This window comes from Sciurus vulgaris, assembly GCF_902686455.1.
Source record: "Sciurus vulgaris genome assembly, chromosome: X".
Lineage (NCBI taxonomy): Eukaryota > Metazoa > Chordata > Mammalia > Rodentia > Sciuridae > Sciurus > Sciurus vulgaris.
In genome coordinates, this window is record NC_136471.1 from 73,308,322 (window position 1) to 73,327,673 (window position 19,352).

The 19,352-nt window shown below is 37.0% G+C and overlaps 1 long non-coding RNA gene across 1 annotated transcript in view; it reads right to left on the reverse strand.

Annotated features, from left to right (window-relative positions):
* LOC306650799 overlaps positions 1–19,352 on the reverse strand; it is a 39,905-nt gene that overhangs the window by 2,395 nt on the left and 18,158 nt on the right. Inside the window, exon 2 of the long non-coding RNA XR_013761023.1 lies at positions 742–878. This is a non-coding gene — a long non-coding RNA (uncharacterized lncRNA). The remainder of the gene's footprint in view (positions 1–741; positions 879–19,352) is intronic.

The window sequence follows — 19,352 nt, forward strand, 5'->3', positions numbered from 1 at the left end:
TGCTTTGAGTCCTAAAGTAAAGACAAATGCAAAAAATAAAGCCATAAATATCCATTCCATAACTAGGGAACAATTTCTCCCAAGAAGTGGGCAAAATCATTCCTGGGGTTTTTCTATCCTTTTTAATGATGATCTGTGCAGCATCATATGAAATTATCTACAGGGTGATCAAGTGGTTAATTTACAGGTCAATTAAAGGGCTCTTGAATAGTAATGCCAAAAGACTACAAAATAGATGCAGTGGCACACACCTGTAATCCCAGCTACTGAAGAGGCAAAAGCAGGAGACTCAAAAGTTTGAGGCCAGTCCTGACAATTTAGCAAGACCCTGTCTCAAAAATAAAAGGGGCTGGGGGTGTAGTTCCATGATAGAAAACCCCCAAGTTAAATATCCAGTACCCGAGAGAAAGAGAGGAGAGAGAGAGAGAGAAAGAGAGAGAGAGAGAGAGAGAGAGAGAGAGAGAGAGAGAGAGAGAGAGAGAGAGAGAGAGAGAGATAGAGTCCAAAATATAGGGATGTTCTCTTTCAAATGAAACAGTTTCTTAATGCTCCCCCATCAATCCAGTATAATTGAGCTATTCGCCAAAAAAGTCCAGAGGTGTCGCATATAAGTCATTGACCAGAAATTCAACAATTGGATTTTTCTTAAAATTATCATATGATTAGGCCACTGAAGAAGAACTATTGAAATTAAAGGTATCAGTATTTGGTAACATACAGAGAAACAGAAAGTATACAGACCATGTACCCATTCTTAGGAGAGCTGTCCACCTCTAACACCATCTACTACATTTTTCCAGGTCTGACAAGTTATTTGCCAAGTATCAAGGGAATTTGAGGTCTCCAGTGTCTTCAGTAAATCATTCAGGAGTAACCTTCTTTAAATAAGAAACAGGAATTCAGAAATCAATTCCTTTTAGTTTCATAGCACAAGTATTAGTTAATAATACCTGATACAGTCCTTTCCAATAATATTGGAAGAGGCTTTTATGAAGATGGTGTTTCCAGTACATGTAATGGCCAGGTTGAAGATTGTGTAATTGATGAGGTTTTTTTTTTCTTTTCCAAGAAGCAGACAGCAAAAAGTCTGCTCTATGGCCTGTGAATATATTTTAAAGGCTTTTGTAAATTCTTGATTATATATAGAATTCATTCAAGTATAGGTTTATTACCACCTTATCTCATAGTGTAATCAATGAAAAACCTAAATAAATTCTCTAGCTTCATTTACTTTCAACTTTTAAAATCACTCATTTTGGAGATGAAACCACTTAGCAATATATTGTTTGTCTCCCACTAGCCCTGCTATACATGACATTTCTGATTTTGATGCCACCTGGTGATTAACATTAAAACTGTTCTCTTGCAAAAGTTGACTTTTCACTTTCCTCCCATTCTGTATCTTAAATGATTAACTGAAGGATTTTTTATTCCTGAAAAAAGAAATTTTCTGTTCAGTAACTTATTTTCAGAGTTACAGAACCCAGGACATTTGGTGACCTTCAGATAACACCAGCATGTGCATATAAAAGCAAGCCACCATAAACTTCATGACTATCCCAGGGCCCCACCAACCTAAGACTAAAATTATACTTCCCCAAAGTCCCTATATATGCTTTGTGCCCATAACCCCTAAGAAAGATGTCTTTTTTTAGGATTAGAGTTCCCATCTTACAACTGCCAGCTTGTTGTCAATACAGATCTTTCTTCTCCCATCACTTTGTCTTTCCCGTTATTGACTTCATTAGGCATCGGTGGAACTGTACCTTTCACATTTAAAAAAGGTCAGCCAGTGACAATTTTATGGGATTTTTTTCATCATTTTTGGCACATTATATTGTACATATTGATAGGATTTGTTACATATTTGTACATGCACACAATATAACAATATAATTTGGCCAACATCACTCATTTCCCCCTCCAGCCCTGCCTCCCACCCCTTGGTCCCTTTCTTCTACTTATCTCCCTTTGATTTTTTTTCCTTTTTTGTTCTTTTCCTTTTTCCTCTCCAGCTTCCTAATATGAAAGAAAACATATGACTCTTAACCTTCTGAGTTTGACTTATTTTGCTTAACATGATTGTGTCTAGTTCCATCCATTTTCCTGCAAATGTCATAATTTCATTTTTCTTTATGGCTCAGTAAAACTCCATTGTGTATATATACCACATTGTCTTTATCCTTTCATCCATTGATGGACACATAGGCTGGTTCCATGGTTTGGCTATTGTGAATTGTGCTGCTATAAACAAGGATTTTCACATATCCCTGTAGTAAGCTGTCTAATTCTTCAGGGTAAATACTGAGAAGTGGTAAAGCTGGGACATATGGTGGTCCCATGCCTAGCCTTTTGAGGAGCCTCCACAATGATTTCCATAGTGGTTGTACTAATTTACAATTCCACCAACAGTGTAAAAGCATTCCTTTTTTTCTACATCCTCTTGAACACATATTATTTGTATTCTTGATAACTGCCATTCTGACTGGCATGAGATGAAATCTCAGTGTAGTTTTTATTTGCATTTTCCTAATTGCTAAAGATTTTGAACATTTTTTCGTGTATTTGTTGGCCATTTGTATTTCTTTTGAGAAGTGTCTGTTTAGTTCACTTTTTGGTGTAAAGTTTTTTGTGCTCTTCAATATTCTAGATATTAATCCTCTGTCAGGAGAGTAGCTAGCAAAGATTTTCTCCCATTCTGTGGGTTCTCTCTTCCTATTACTCATTGTTTCCTCTGTTGTGCAGAAGCTTTTTAATTTGATGCTGTTCCATTTATTAACTCGGCATTATTTCCTGAACTTTAGGAATTCTATTGAGAAAGTCATTGACTATACCTAAAAGCTAGAGTGTTGACTCTGTTTTCTTCTAGGAGTTGCATAGTTAACTGGTCTAATTTCAATGTCTTTGATCCATTTTGAGTTGATTTGTTGCCAGGTAAGAGATAAGGATCTAGTTTCATTCTTCTCCATATAGGTAGCCAGTTGTCCCAGCAACTCTCTGTTTAAAAGACTGTCTTTTCCAGTATGGAGATTCCTTAGAAAACTTGGAATGGAACCAACATTTAACCCAACTATCCCACTCCTCGGTCTATACCCAAATGACTTAAAATCTTCACACTACAGAGATGCCACCACATCAATGTTTATAGCAGCTCAACTTACAATAGCTAAACTGTGGAACCAACCTAGATGCCTTTCAATAGATAATTGGATAAAGAAATGTGGTGTATGTATATACAATAAAATATTACTCAGCCTTAAAGGAGAAAAACATTATGGCATTTGTAGGTAAATCAATGGAGCTGGAGAACATCATGCTAAGTGAAATAAGTCAATCCCCAACGAAACAAAGGCCAAATGTTTTCTCTTATATGTGGTTGCTGATCCATAATGGGTGGGAGTAAATGGAAGAACTTTGGATTGGGTGGAGGGGAGGGCAGAGAGGGAAGGGGACAGAGGGTAGGAAGATGGTGGAATGAAATTGACATCTTTAACCTAAGTACTTGTATGATCGCATGAATGATATGGACTCTATATCATATACAATCAGAGAAATGAATAGTTGTGCTCCATTTGTGTGCAATGAATTGAAATGTATTCTGCTGTCATGTATAACTAATTAGAAGAAATAAAAATTTAAAAATTTATTTCACCTGAACAAAAAAAGATTGTCTTTTCTCCAATGTATATTTTGACACCTTTGTCAAGGATCAGATGACTATATCTGTGGGTTTGTCTCTGTGTCTTCTATTCTGTACCATAGGTCTATGTGTCTGTTTTTACACCAGTACCATGAAATTTTTATTACTGTAGCTCTGTAGAATAATTTGAAGTCAGGTATTGGGATGCCTCCAGCATTGCTCTTTTGGTTTAAAATTGCTTTGGCTATTCTGGGTTTTTTATTCTTCAAAATGAATTTTAGGGATTTTTTTCTAGTTCAGTGAAAAATTCCACTGATATTTTGATGGCAATTGTATTGAATCTGTATATTGCTTTTTGTACTATGGACACTCAAACAATATCAATTTTGCCTATCTGTGAACATGGGTTCTGAGTTCTTCAATTTCTATCTTCAATGTTCTATATTTTTCATTGCAGAGGTCTTCTTGGTTAGATTTATTCCTAGGTATGTTTTTGAGGCTATTGTGAATGGAATTGTTTGACTATTTTCCTCTCAGCAGATTCATATAGGAAAGCTATTGACTTTGGCATGTTGATTTTGTAACCTACTTTGCCAAATTTGTTTATTAACTCTAGCAATCTTTTGGTGGAGTGTTTTGCTGTTTTATTTATTTATTTTTTTTATCTTCTAGGTATAGGATCATATCACCTGCAAACAGTGATAATTTGACTTTTGCCTTTCCTATTTTTTTTGGGGGGGTGGGTGAGTACCAGGGGTTGAACTCAGGGAAACTTGACCATAAAGCCACATCCCCAGCCCTATTTTGTATTTTATTTAGAGACAAGGTCTCACTGAGTTCTTTTGTACCTTGCTTTTTCTTAGGCTGGCTTTGAACTCACGATCCTCCTGCGTCAGCCTGCTGAGCCACTGGGATTACAGGCATGTGCCACTGCACCTGGCTGCCTTTCCTATTTTTATCCATTTTATTTCCTTTTCTTGCCCAATTGCTCTGGCTAGATTTTCTAGCCGTACCTTAAATAGGAGGGGTAGTACTGGACATCCTTATCTTGTCTGAGATTTTAAAGGAAATACTTTCAGTTTTTCCCCATTTACTATGAGGTTGGCTTTGGGTTTCTAATATATAGCTTTTATGATGTTGAAGTAAGTTCCTTCTATCCCGAGTGCCAGTGATGATTTCAAAATGTAACAGCTAATTTTTACCTGAAGCATTGGGTCTAAGACTAAGTAACACCAAGGGCAGAGCCTTAGGCCAGAGCAAGCTAAAGGTTTTCATTAGTTTAGCCAACTGAGCTTCTACAATTTCATTAGTGCATTCCACTAATCCTGAGGATTGAGGATGATATAAACAATGGAAATATTGGAATATAGGCCAAGTTTGAATACAGACTAAACTACTTGTTCAGTCAAATGAGATCCCCTATTACTATGAAGTTCATAGGGTACTTTACAAGGGATAATCTTTTCTAACGGTATTTTACTGGTTGCCATGGTTGTGAACCTGTGATAGGGGAAGACATCTATCCAATGATAGAACAAAGAAATCAATACAATATATATTAATAACATTATGCAAATATAACTCAAAAAAGCTAAACATTTTTATTTGATAATGATTTCTGAATTAGTTAAATGGAACAAGCTTAATATGTTGTTTTTGAACTCCCAGGGCCCCTCTAGAAATCCCAAAGTTAGTTTTAGGTCAGAAAGACTTAATTTTAGAATTTGATTTTGGAAATTTTATCAAACATACTAAAATGCTTAAAATAATTAAATAGAATTATTATGAAATGAACCCAGGATGACAAAAGTTTTCAAAAGCACAAAAAACAAGAAATTAGAGAATCTGTGTTTTTAGTTCATATACCTAAAAAGTAAAGAAACACCTCTTACAATTTTCTATTAAGAGCAGATCACAACAAATCCCACTGTTATATGTAATTATAATGCACCAATAAAAGGAAATAAATGCTTCAAAAAATTCAATCATTTGAACACAAGGGATCAAACTTGAGTTTCACATCAGTATATTTTTTATATCAATGTTTAATTTTTAGAAAAACAGTTTTCTTCTATTTTTTCATTACCATACATTAGAATTTTAATACTTAGTAAACATGAACAAACATTCTGTAGATTACCACCAATTTATAAGTTTTAGAAATATGTGTTTTCTTGTAAGACAATTTTAAATGTGTAAATGTGACATATTTACTAGCAGACCCAAATATATTTAGTTTTCTGTATCTATAAAAACAAAATGCCAAAATATACAAACTTTAAATCTATGCTTAATAATTAATGATTTAGTATTTTAACTTACTCAGAAATGACCTAGAAAATTAGATATCACTTAACTTAGCAAAATTTGAAGGATTAGAGGCCTGTACAGTAAGCATATTACAAAACAAAATTATTGTTTAGAATGTACATTTATAAACTCTTATCCCATTTATACCTACTTGGTTTACTTTTTTAGATAAAACACATTTTTATGATCCTAAGCATCTAATAGAGTTGATACTTGTGTTTCTCTATTATATGTAATGCAGATAGACATGTCTGTTTGAATTAAACCAATATTTTTATTCTAAAAAGATTACTACCATCATGTCCACTTGAAAAACATTTTTCTAAAAGTGAATTGCTTTTATAAGTACTTTATGTATTTATTTATTTTTAGTTGTAGATTGACAGAACGCCTTTATTTTATTTATTTATTTATTTATTTTTTTTTTGGTGCCAAGGATCAAATCTAGTGCTTCACACATGCTAGGCAAGTGCTCTACCACTGAGTCACAACCACAGCTCCCTATTTATTATTTTATGTCAATTAAAATAGATGATTTGTAAACCCATGGGAGAAAAATACCACATATTATATCACACACATATATTAATACAAATACATGAACAGAAGCAGATTTTATAGTTTTGCTTTGAAACTTATGGCCATACCTCAGGTCCTATAACTGAAAATTAATGTGGGCTAAAATGTAAAAATATTTGCCCCTTTTTAGAAAATGAAATATGTGCCTGATAGGCTTTAAGAAAATGCTAGAAGAGGTATAGGTATAGAAACAAACTATTAGGAAATGGTGTGATCCTTAGATAGGTCCCAAATCTCTCTATCCACTCATCTGTTAATAAACAATTCTAACACTCAACTATTGTGAATTGTGCTGCTATAAACATGGATGTCCACATATCACTATAGTATGATGCCTTTCTTTTGGATATATACCAAGGACTAGAATAGCTGGATTATATGGCATTTCCATTCCTTGTCACTTCAGAACCTCCATACTGATTTTCACAGTAGTTGTACTAATTTACAGTCTCACCAAGAGTATATAAATGTTCCTTCTTCCCTGCATCTTTGCCATAATGCTTTAACTATTTATGGTACTTTTTCAAATACCCAGGATTTTTACAATAACATATCCACTGGAGAAAACCAAAGGAGTTTGAGAAATTTGGTTTAAGACATAATTGTTTCATGTGAAGACTCATTAGCTAAGAACCTGAATTTGCAAGTCCATAACTTTAATAACCTTTTTTAAACAATAATTTATGGTAGCTACTCAGCCACAGTAACTAGATAAGGATGCCTTTATTCAGTCATTGCCAGGGAAAGGTGTTTAATTATATTGTTTAGGTCATTCCAAAGGTCAGTTAAAAACTCAAATGGAATAAAATACTAGTTTCTTCTACCAGGTGTTTAATGCCAGAATTTTAAAAGATTTCTTAAATCAAGCATAATAATCATAAACTAATGCACCTAGTCATTGAAAGCATTGTCAGATAAGGTGTCCATCAATGCATTGGTGAAATAGAATAGGGATTTGTTTATGAAGTTCTTGGGCTAATTTCTAAGCATCTGCATGGCCTCTCATACTCACATTAGAAAAATCCCCAGTAAGGTGGTTTCTGCTAGCCACTGTAATCCATTCTGTATCCATGGTATCTACGACAAGGAGGTGGATAAATTTATATAAATGAAAGGGCAGGCTGACAAGTTTTGGTTAAGATATCAAATTGTAAAGTGAACTAAATTGAGACTTCTTTAACATTTGGAAAATCTTCAGCAATAGCATGCAATTCAGCCTTTGTCCAAAGGACAAATATAACAGTTTTGGTACTATCTTCATTAGATGTAGTTTTTTTAATTCATTTTTATTGTAAACAAATGGGATACATCTTGTTTCTCTGTTTGTACATGAAGTAGAGGCATACCATTTGTGTAATCATACATTTACCTAGGGTAATAGTTTTTGATTCATTCTGTTATTTTCTTTCTCCTGCCCACCCCTCCCACCACTCTTATCCCTCTATAGAGTCCCTCCTTCCTCCATTCCTGCCCCCTTCCCACCACCTATATGGGTCATCATCTGCTTATCAGTGAGATCATTCATCCTTTGGTTTTTTGCGATTGGCTTATCTCACTTAGCATGGTATTCTCCAACTGCATCCTTTGCCTGCAAATGCCATAATTTTATTCTTCTTTATGGCTGAGTAATATTCCATTGTATATATATATACCACAGTTTCTTTATCCATTCATCAATTGAGGAGCATCTAGGTTGGTTCCACAATCTGGCTATTGTGAATTGAGCAGCTAGGAACATTGTTGTGGCTATATCTCTGTAGTATGCTGATTTTAAGTCCTTTGGGTATAGGCCAAGGAGTGGGATAGCTGGGTCAAATGGTGGTTCATTCCAAGTATTCTGAGGAATCTCCACACTGCTTTCCAGAGTGGCTGCACTAATTTGCAACCCCATCAGCAATGTATGAGTGTACCTTTTTCCCCACATCCTCTCCAACACCTATTGTTGCTTGTATTCTTGATAATCGCCATTCTAATTGGGGTGAGATGGAATCTTAGTGTAGTTTTGATTTGCATTTCTCTTATTACTAAAGATGTTGAAATTTTTTTTCATATGTTTGTTGATTGCTTGTAGATCCTCTTTTGTGAAGTGTCTGTTCATATCCTTAGCCCATTTGTTGATTGGGTTATTTGTATTCTTTGTGTAGAGTTTTTTGAGTTCTTTATATATTCTGGAAATTAGTGCTCTATCTGAAGTATGAGTGGCAAAGATTTTCTCCCACTCTGCCTTGTTCCAGTTTTTAGGGGGAATGCTTTCAGTTTTTCACCATTTAGAATGGTATTGGCCATGGGCTTAGCATAGATGGCCTTTACAATGTTAAGGAATGTTCCCACAATCCCTATTTTTTCCAGTGTTTTGAGCATGAAGGGATGCTGTATTTAATCAAATGCTTTTTCTGCATCTATCACAATAATCATGTGATTCTTGACTTTAAGTCTGTTGATATGGTGAATTACATTTATTGATTTCCTGATGTTGAACCAACCTTGCATTCCTGGGATAAAACCCACTTGATCGTGGTGCACTATCTTTTTAATATATTTTTGTATGTGATTTGCTAAGATTTTGTTGAGAATTTTTGCATCAATGTTCATTAAGGAGATTGGTCTGAAATTTTCTTTCCTTGATGTGTCTCTGTCTGGTTTAGGTATCAGGGTGATATTGGCTTCATAGAATAAGTTTGGGAGAGTTCCCTCCTCTTCTATTTCATGGAATACTTTGAGAAGTATTAAAATGAGTGCTTCTTCAGAGGTTTTGTAGAACTCGGCTGAGAACCCCTCTGGTTCCAGACTTTTCTTTGTTGGCAGGCTTTTGATGACTTCTTCTATTTCATTACTTGAAATTGATCTATTTAAATTGTGTACGTCCTCCTGGTTTAGTTTAGGTAATTCATATGCCTCTAGAAACCTGTTGATGTCTTCGAGATTTTCTATTTTGTTGGAGTATAGATTTTCAAAATAGCTTCTAATTATGTTTTGTATTTCAATCGTGTCTGTTGTGATATTTCCTTGTTCATTCCGAATTTTAGTAATTTGAGTTTTCTCTCTCTTCTCTTCGTTAGCATGGCTAAGGGTTTATCAATTTTGTTCATTTTTTCAAAGAACCAACTATTTATTTTGTCAATTTTTTCAATTGTTTCTTTTGTTTCAATTTCATTGATTTCAGCTCTGATTTTAACTATTTCTTGTCTTCTTCTACTTTTGGTGTTGCTCTGTTCTTCTTTTTCTAGGGCTTTGAGTCATAGTGTTAGGTCATTTATTTGATTTTTTCTTCTTTTATTGAATGCACTCCATGAAATAAATTTTCCTCTAAGTACTGCTTTCATAGTGTTCCAGAGATTTTGATATGATGTATCTTTGCTCTCGTTTACCTCTAAGAAGTTTTTAATTTCCCTCATGATATCTTCTGTTATCCATTCATCATTCAATAGCGTATTATTTAATCTCCAGGTGTTAGAGTAGTTTCTGTTTTTTATTCTGTCATTTATTTCTAATTTCAATCCATTATGATCTGACAGAATACAAGGTAGTGTCTCTATCTTCTTGTATTTGCTAACAGTAGCTTTGTGGCATAATATATGGTCTATTTTAGAGAAGGATCCATATGCTGCTGAGAAGAAAGTGTATCCCCTCTTTGTTGGATGGTGTATTCTATATGTGCCTGTTAAGTCTAAATTATTGATTGTGTTATTAAGATCTATGGTTTCTTTGTTCAATTTTTGTCTGGAAGATCTGTGCAGTGGTGAAAGAAGTATGTTAAAGTCACCTAGTATTATTGTGTTGTAGTCTATTTGATTCCTGGAATTAAATGGGAAAGACTCACCTGGTGGGGAAGTCTCGCTGGGCAGCTCTCCTCCGAGAAGTTCCCTTCAGTCCAGAACTACCACCTGGGCTGGGCAGCCTTCCTCTGCGACGTTCCAGGGGTCTGGACCTACCTCCTGGGCCAGGGAGCCTCGCCCTGCAAGTGAGTCTCTCGCTGGGCAGCCCTCCTCTATGATGTTCCCTGGGGTCTGAAACTACCACCTGGGCTGGGGAGCCTCACCCTGCACCAAAGCCTCTTTCTGGGCGTCCCTCCTCCCAGAAGCTGCCTGCGGTCCAGTCCTGCCACCAGTCCTGGGACCCTCACTCTGCACCTAAGCTTCTCCCTGGGTGGTCCTCCTCTACAATGCTCCTGGTTGTCTGGGTTCACGTCTCTAGCAGAGGAGTCTCACTGGGCAACTCTACTCCATGAAATTCCCTGCATTCCGGGACTACGGACCAGTTCAGGGAGCCGCGCCCAGTGGGAGAGACTCACCCGGCGGCTCTGATTTAGTCTGGTGTCTCTCAATACCTCCTCTTCTTGAATCCTGAGTCCTGTCAAAGGGCCTCCAGTCTCCTGTAGATGTGTCAGGAAGGGAGCCACCCTTCCGATGATGATGGCTGCACCCTCAAGAATAATTCAAGGTGCCTGCACCAGCCTATAAAGAAGCTGGGGAGCCCCAGTGAGGGTGCGCTGAGTCAGCACAGAGGCAAGTTCAGTATTCCTCAGCAGTAGGGGGGCAGGCGGGCAGGCTCAGCGATGGCATCTGACCTCAGTGTGGGGTTCAGCGGGCTGGCTCACTCAGCGATGGCGTCCAACCTCAGTGTCCAGAGAAAGAAATTAGGAAAGCAATCTCATTCACAATAATTTCAAAAAATAAAATACCTAGAAATAAACTTAAGCAAGGAGTTGAGATAACTCTACAAGGAAAATTAGAAAATAATGAAAAAATGAATTGAGGAAGATACTAGAAGATGGAAAGACCTCCCATGTTCTCGGATTGGAAAAATTAATTTCTTAAATTTAAGACCATACTACCCAAACCAATCTACAAATCCTGTGCAATTCCCATCAAGATATCAATAACAGGCCAGGCATGGTGGTGCACACGTGTTATCCCAGCAGCTTGGGAGGCTAAGGCAGGAGGATTGCAAATTCAAAGTCAGCCTCAGCAAAAGCAAGGCACTAAGCAACTCAGGGAGACCCTGTCTATAAATAAAATACAAAATAGGGTTGGGGATGTGGCTCAGTGGTCAAGTGCCCCTGAGTTCAATCCCTGCTATCCCCTCAAATAATATACCAATAACATTCTTCACAGAATTAGAATAAATTCCAAATTCATATGGAAGCACTAGATCACAAATAGTGAAGGAATCCTGAGCAAAAAGAGCAATGCTACAGGCATAACAATGCCTGATTTCAAAATATACTCCAGAGCTATAAAAACAAAAAATAGCATGGTATTGGCATAACAATAGACATATAAACAAAAGGAATAGAAAAGAGGACTAAGGAATAAACCCATAGATCCACAACCACTCGATTCTCCATAAAGGTGCCAAAAATGGAGAAGACAACCCCTTCAATAAATGGTACTAAGAAAACTAGATATTAACCTGTAGAAGACTGAAACCAGATACACATATTTCACCCAAAAATCAACTTAAAATGGATGATGAACCTTAAAGTAAAACCTGTAACTCTGAAATTACAAGAGGATAGGGAAAACACTGAAAGATATTGGCACAGGCAACAATTTACTGAATAGAACTTCAGTAACTCAGGAAACAAAAGCAAGAATTGACAAAATTGAGATTACATCTAATTTTAAAACTTCTTCACAGCAAAGGAAACAATCAACGGAGTGAAGAGACAATGTACAAAATAGAAGAAAACCTTCACCAGTTATTCATCTGACATAGGATTAATATCAAGAATATATAAAGGCTGTTTCTCGATTTCTCACTGTCAGGCATTTGTCACCCGCCATTTGCCTGGCTCTCGCCTGTCCATCGCCTGCCTTACCCTATCCATCACCCAACACTCGAGGTTCACCTCCCGATCGTCTGACAGCTGCCAGCAGATTGACCGCAGACCGCCAGTGGAGAACCAGCTGCCAGCTGCTGCCTGGAAGTTCACTGTTACAGTACCTGCAGGTTTGATTACACGTGGCTGCCGCCATTTTGAGACAACAGCCAGGCCCAGTAGGACCCCTGGCCGGACTGACTGAATCCTGTCGCCAGGATCCCTCAGCCCAACCGATCACTCCCTGCCTCTGGGGCCCTCACATCAACTGACTGCTCCCTGCCGCCAGGACCCCCAGACCAACTGACTGTGCCCTATCACCGGGAACCCAGACCAACTGATTGCACCCGGCCTCCTGGATCCCACAACCACACCAAACAAACCCAACATCCAGGACCACTGCCGGACCAACTGCATCCTGTCTACAGGACCTCAAACTGACCACGTCCACCACTGAGCTGCAGCTCCCCATTTGCCAACACATTTGGAAGCCAGAGCAGCCATCTTGGATAATCCTGGAAGCCGTAGCTCCGACCTTTGGGTGGGGCAAATCCCATCCTGAGACGCCTGCTGGAGGCTTGAAGCTCATTGTCAGGTACCTCTCATACATCAGGCTACTGAATACTGGGAGGTTTCATTAGTATATGACTATTATACAGTAGATTTTTGTTTTTCTCCTTTTTAAAAAAAATTAAGTTTTTATTTCTTGATGTTTCTTGCTTTCTTTTCCTTCTGTTTACCTGTTCCCTCAGAGTCACTTTCTCCCTTATTTACATGATGTTATTGTACCCATAGGGGCTATTTGGTCTAGGATTGCATAGTGTCTGATTTGGGTACTGCTAATATTGATCTCCCCTTAAAGAAAGGGTTTTGGACACCTATAGGGCCACTATAAGCCAATAGGGGAAATCTGCAATACCCCAGATCTGCAGCGCTAGAGGGGAAGATACATGAACAACATGAAAAAACAAGGGAAGAAAATGATCCAAACAAATCTAGATTCTATAGTAATAGAATCCAATGACAGTATGTTAGAAGAAATGTCAGAAAAGGACTTCAGATTATACATGAATAAGATGATTCGTGAAGCAAAGGATGAGATAAGAGAGCAAATGCAGGCAATGAATGATAACACCAATAAGCTGAAAGAGCACCTGCAGGAAGCAAATGATCATTTCAGCAAAGAGATAGAGATTCTCAAAAAAAAAAAAAACAAATGGAAATCCTTGAAATGAATGAGACAATAAACTAAATAAAAAACTCAATGGAAAGCATCACCAACAGACTAGACCACTTGGAAGACAGAACCTCAGACAATGAAGACAAAATATTTAATCTTGAAAATAAAGTCGCCCAAACAGAGAAGATGGTAAGAAATCATGAGCAGAATCTCCAAGAGCTATGGGACATCATGAAAAGACCAAATTTAACAATTATTGGGATTGAGGAAGGCACAGAGATACAAACCAAAGGAATGAACAACCTATTCAATGAAATAATAGCAGAAAATTTCCCAAACCTGAAGAATGAAATGGAAAATCAAATACAAGAGGCTTACAGAACACCAAACGCACAGAATCACAACAGATCCACACCAATGAACATTATAATGAAAATGCCTAACATTCAAAATAAAGATAGGATTTTGAAGGCCGCAAGAGAAAAGCATCAGATTACATACAGGGGGAGAACAATACGGATAGCAGCCGACTTCTCAACCCAGACTCTAAAAGCTAGAAATATGTTGGCCTGGACCAACATCTTTCAAGCTCTGAAAGAACATGGTTGCCAACAAAGAATCCTATACCCAGCAAAACTAACCTTCAGATTAGAAGATGAAATAAAATCCTTCCATGATAAACAAAAGTTAAAAGGATTTACAAATAGAAAGCCTGCACTACAGAATGTTCTCAACAAAATATTCCATGAGGAGGAAATGAAAAACAACAATGTAGGTCAGCAAAGGGAGGAACTACCTTAGAGAAAAACCACTCAAAGGAGAAACCAAGCCAACTTAAAAACCAAAAATAAGCCAAATGACTGGGAATACAAATCATTTCTCAATAAGAACCCTGAACGTTAATGGCCTAAACTCATCAATCAAAAGACATAGACTGGCAGAATGGATTAAAAAGAAAGACCCAACAATATGCTGCCTGAAAGAGACTCATCTCATAGAAAAACACATCCACAGACTAAAGGTGAAAGGATGGGAAAAACCTACCACACACATGGACCCAGTAAAAAATCAGGGGTTTCCATCCTTATATCAGATAAAGTGGACTTCAAGCCAAAGTTAGTCAGAAGGGATAAGAAGGACACTTCATACTGCTTAAGGGAACCATAAATCAGGAAGACATAACGATAGTTAATATTTATGCCCCAAACAATGGTGCATCCCTATACATCAAACAAATCCTTCTCAATTTCAAGAATCACATAGACCACAACACAATAATTCTGGGCGACTTAAACGCACCGCTGTCTCCACTAGATAGATCTTCCAAACAAAATCCAACCAAAGAAACCATAGAACTCAATAACACAATCAATAACCTAGACTTAATAGACATATATAGAATATTCCATCCATCAACAAGCGGATACACTTTCGTCTCAGCAGCACATGGAACCTTCTCGAAAATAGACCATATGTTATGCCACAAAGCAGCCCTTAGGAAATGCAAAAAAATAGAGATACTGCCTTGTGTTCTATCAGATCATAATTGACTGAGAGTAGAAATCAATGACAAAGTAAAAAAAGGAAATTACTCCAACACTTGGAGACTAAATAATATGCTATTGAATGAAACATGGATAACAAAAAACATCAGGGAGGAGATTAAAAAATTCTTAGAGGTCAATGAGAATGATGATACAACATACCAAAATCTCTGGGACACTATGAAAGCGGTACTAAGAGGAAAATTCATTGCATGGAGCGCAATCCAGAAAAGAATGAAAAATCAACAATTAAATGACCTAACATGACAGCTCAAAGCCCTAGAAAAAGAAGAATAGAATAACAGCAAAAGTAGTAGAAGACAGGAAATATTAAAATCAGAGCTGAAATCAATGAAATTGAAACAAAAGAAACTATTCAAAAAATTGACATAACAAAAAGTTGGTTCTTTGAGAAAGTAAACAAAATAGATAAACCCTTAGCCACACTAACAAAGAGAAGGAGAGAGAAGACTCAAATTACTAAAATACATGATGCAAAAGGAAATATCACAACAGACACCACTGAGATACAGAACATAATGAGAAGCTACTTTGAAAATCTGTCTTCCAACAAAATAGAAAGTACCGAAGACATTGACATATTTCTAGAGACATATGCTCCTCCCAAAATAAGCCAGGAGGACATACACGATTTAAACAGATCAATATCAAGCAATGAAATAGAAGAAGCCATTAAAAATCTACCATCCAAGAAAAGCCCAGGACCAGACGGATTCTCAGCCAAGTTCTACAAGACCTTCAAAGAAGAACTCATTCCAATACTTCTCAAAGTATTCCAGGAAATAGAAAAGGAGGGTACCCTACCGAACTCATTCTATGAAGCTAATATCACCCTCATACCCAAACCAGGAAAAGACACATCAAGGAAAGAAAATTTTAGACCAATATCCTTGATGAATATAGATGCTAAGATCCTTAACAAAATATTGGCAAACTGTATCCAAAAACATATTAAGAAAATTGTACACCATGATCAAGTGGGGTTCATTCCTGGAATGCAAGGATGGTTTAACATCCGTAAATCAATAAACGTAATCCATCATGTCAATAGACTTAAGGATAAGAATCATATGGTTATTTCAATTGACGCAGAAAAAGCATTTCACAATATACAACACCCCTTCATGCTGAAAATACTAGAAAAAATAGGGATAGTAGGAACATACCTCAACATTGTAAAGGCTATTTATGCTAAGCCCATGGCCAACATCATTCTTAATGGAGAAAAACTGAAACCATTCCCTTTAAAAACAGGAACAGGACAGGGATGTCCTCTTTCACCACTTCTATTCAACATTGTCCTCGAAACTAGCCAGAGCAATTAGGCAGACTAAAGAAATTAAAGGGATACGAATAGGAAAAGAGGAACTTAAGCTGTCACTATTTGCAGATGACATGATTCTATATTTAGAGGATCCAAAAACCTCCTCCAGAAAACTTCTAGACCTCATCAATGAATTCAGCAAAATAGCAGGCTATAAAATCAACACACATAAATCTAAAACATTTTTATACGCAAGCGATGAAACAGCTGAAAGGGAAATGAGGAAAACAACTCCATTTGCAATCGCCTCAAAAAAAAAATAAAATACTTGGGTATCAATCTAACCAAAGAGGTAAAAGATCTCTACAATGAAAACTACAAAACACTGAAGAAAGAAATTAAGGAAGACCTTAGAAGATGGAAAGATCTCCCATATTCTTGGATAGGCAGAATTAATATTGTCAAAATGGCCATACTACTTGAAGTGCTATACAGATTCAATGCAATTCCAATTAAAATCCCAATGATGTACCTCACAGAAATAGAGCAAGCAATCATGAAATTCATCGGGAAGGATAAGAAACCCAGAATAGCTAAAGCAATCCTTAGCAGGAAGAATGAAACAGGGGGTATCACAATACCAGAACTTCAACTGTACTACAAAGCAATAGTAACAAAAACGGCATGGTATTGGCACCAAAATAGACAGGTAGATCAATGGTACAGAATAGAGGACACGGACACAAACCCAAATAAATACAATTTTCTCATACTAGACAAAGGGGCCAACAATATGCAATGGAGAAAAGATAGCCTCTTCAACAAATGGTGCTGGGAAAACTGGAAATCCATATGCAACAGAATGAAACTAAACCCCTATCTCTCACCCTGCACAAAACTCGACTCACAATGGATCATGGACCTTGAAAGCAGACCAGAGACCCTGCATTTTATAGAAGAAAAAGTAGGTCCAAATCTTCACCTTGTTGACTTAGGATCAGACTTCCTTAACAGGACTCCCATAGCATAAGAAATAAAAGCAAGAATCAATAACTGGGATAGATTCAAACTAAATAGCTTTCTCTCAGCAAAGGAAACTATCAGCAATGCGAAGAGAGAGCCTACAGAATGGGAGAATATCTTTGCCTCTCATACTTCAGATAGAGCACTAATTTCCAGAATATATAAAGAACTCAAAAAACTCTACACTAAGAATACAAATAACCCAATCAACAAATGGGCTAAGGAAATAAACAGACACTTTACAGAAGAAGATGTGCAAGCAATCAACAGATATATGAAAAAATGTTCAACATCTTTAGTAATAAGAGAAATGCAAATCAAAACTACACTAAGATTCCATCTCACCCCAATTAGAATGGCGATTACCAAGAACACAAGCAACAATAGGTGTTGGAGAGGATCTGGGGAAAAAGGTACACTCATGCATTGCTGGTGGGACTGCAAATTAGTGCAGCCACTCTGGAAAGCAGTGTGGAGATTCCTTAGAAAACTTGGAATGGACCTACCATTTGACTCAGCTATCCCACTCCTCGGCCCATGCCCAAAGGACTTAAAATTAGCACACTACAGAGATACAGCCACATCAATGTTCATAGCGGCTCAATTCACAATAGCCAGACTATGGAACCAACCTAGATGCCCTTCAATTGATGAATGGATAAAGAAACTGTGGTATATATATACAATGGAATATTACTCAGCTATAAAGAATAATAAAATTATGGCATTTGCAGGCAAATGTATGAAATTGGAGAATATCATGTTAAGTGAGATAAGCCATTCTCAAAAATCCAAAAGAGGAATGATCTCACTGATAAGCGGATGATGACACTTAATGGGTGGTGGGAGTGGGACAAGAATGGAGGAAGGAGGGACTTTATAGAGGGAAAAGAGAGGTGGGAGGGGTGGAGGGAAGGAAAAAAATAATGGAATGAATCACATCATTACTCTATGCAAATTTATGAATATGCAAATGATATGCTGTTACTCCATGTACAAACAGAAACAATATGTATCCCATTTGTTTACAATAAAAATAAATTTTAAAAAAGAATATATAAAGAACTCTATAAAATTAACAAAAGAACAAATAATCCAATCAATAAATGGGCACATGATCTGAACAGACATTTCTCAAAAGAAGTACAAATGCCCAATAAATATATGAAAAAATGTTCAACATCTTTAGTCATCAGGGAAACAAATCAAATCTTCATTGAGATTTGATCTCACCCAACCAGAATCGTTATTATTTTTAAAAAAAACTAAAAACAAAAACAAATGCTGGTAAGGTTTTAGATTGGAATGTCAATTAGTATAGCCACTACAGAAAACATTATGTAATTTCCTCAAAAAACTATAAATAGAACTCCCATATGTTCTAATATTCTACTCCTTTGTGTGTATGTGTGTGTGTATAAAATGAAGTCAATACACAAAAGAGATAGGTGCACATTGATGTTTATGGAGGCACTATTCACAACAGCCATGATATGGAATCAGTCTACCTATACATCAACAGATGAATGTATAAAGAAAATATGGTATATATCTGTTATGGTTTGGATGTGAGATGTCCCCCAAAAGCTCATGTGTGAGACAATGCAAGAAGGTTTGGAGGAGAAATGATTGAGTTACAGCATTAACCTAATTAGTGAATTAATCCCTGATGGGATTAACTGAGTGATAACTGGAGGCAGGTGGGGGCGTGGCTGGAGGAAGTGGTTCATTGGGGGCTGGGCTATGGGGTATATATTTTGTAGCTGGAGAGGAGTCTCTCTCTGCTTCTTGATCATGTGAGCTCTTTCCCTTTGCCACACTCTTCCACCATGATGTCCTGCCTCACCTCAAGCCCCAAGGAATGGAGCGTGCTATCTATGGATTAAGACCTCTGAAATTATAAGCCCCTAAATAAACCTTTCCTCCTCTGCAGTTGTTCTGGATAGAATTGGAGTATATCTTGCTAAGCA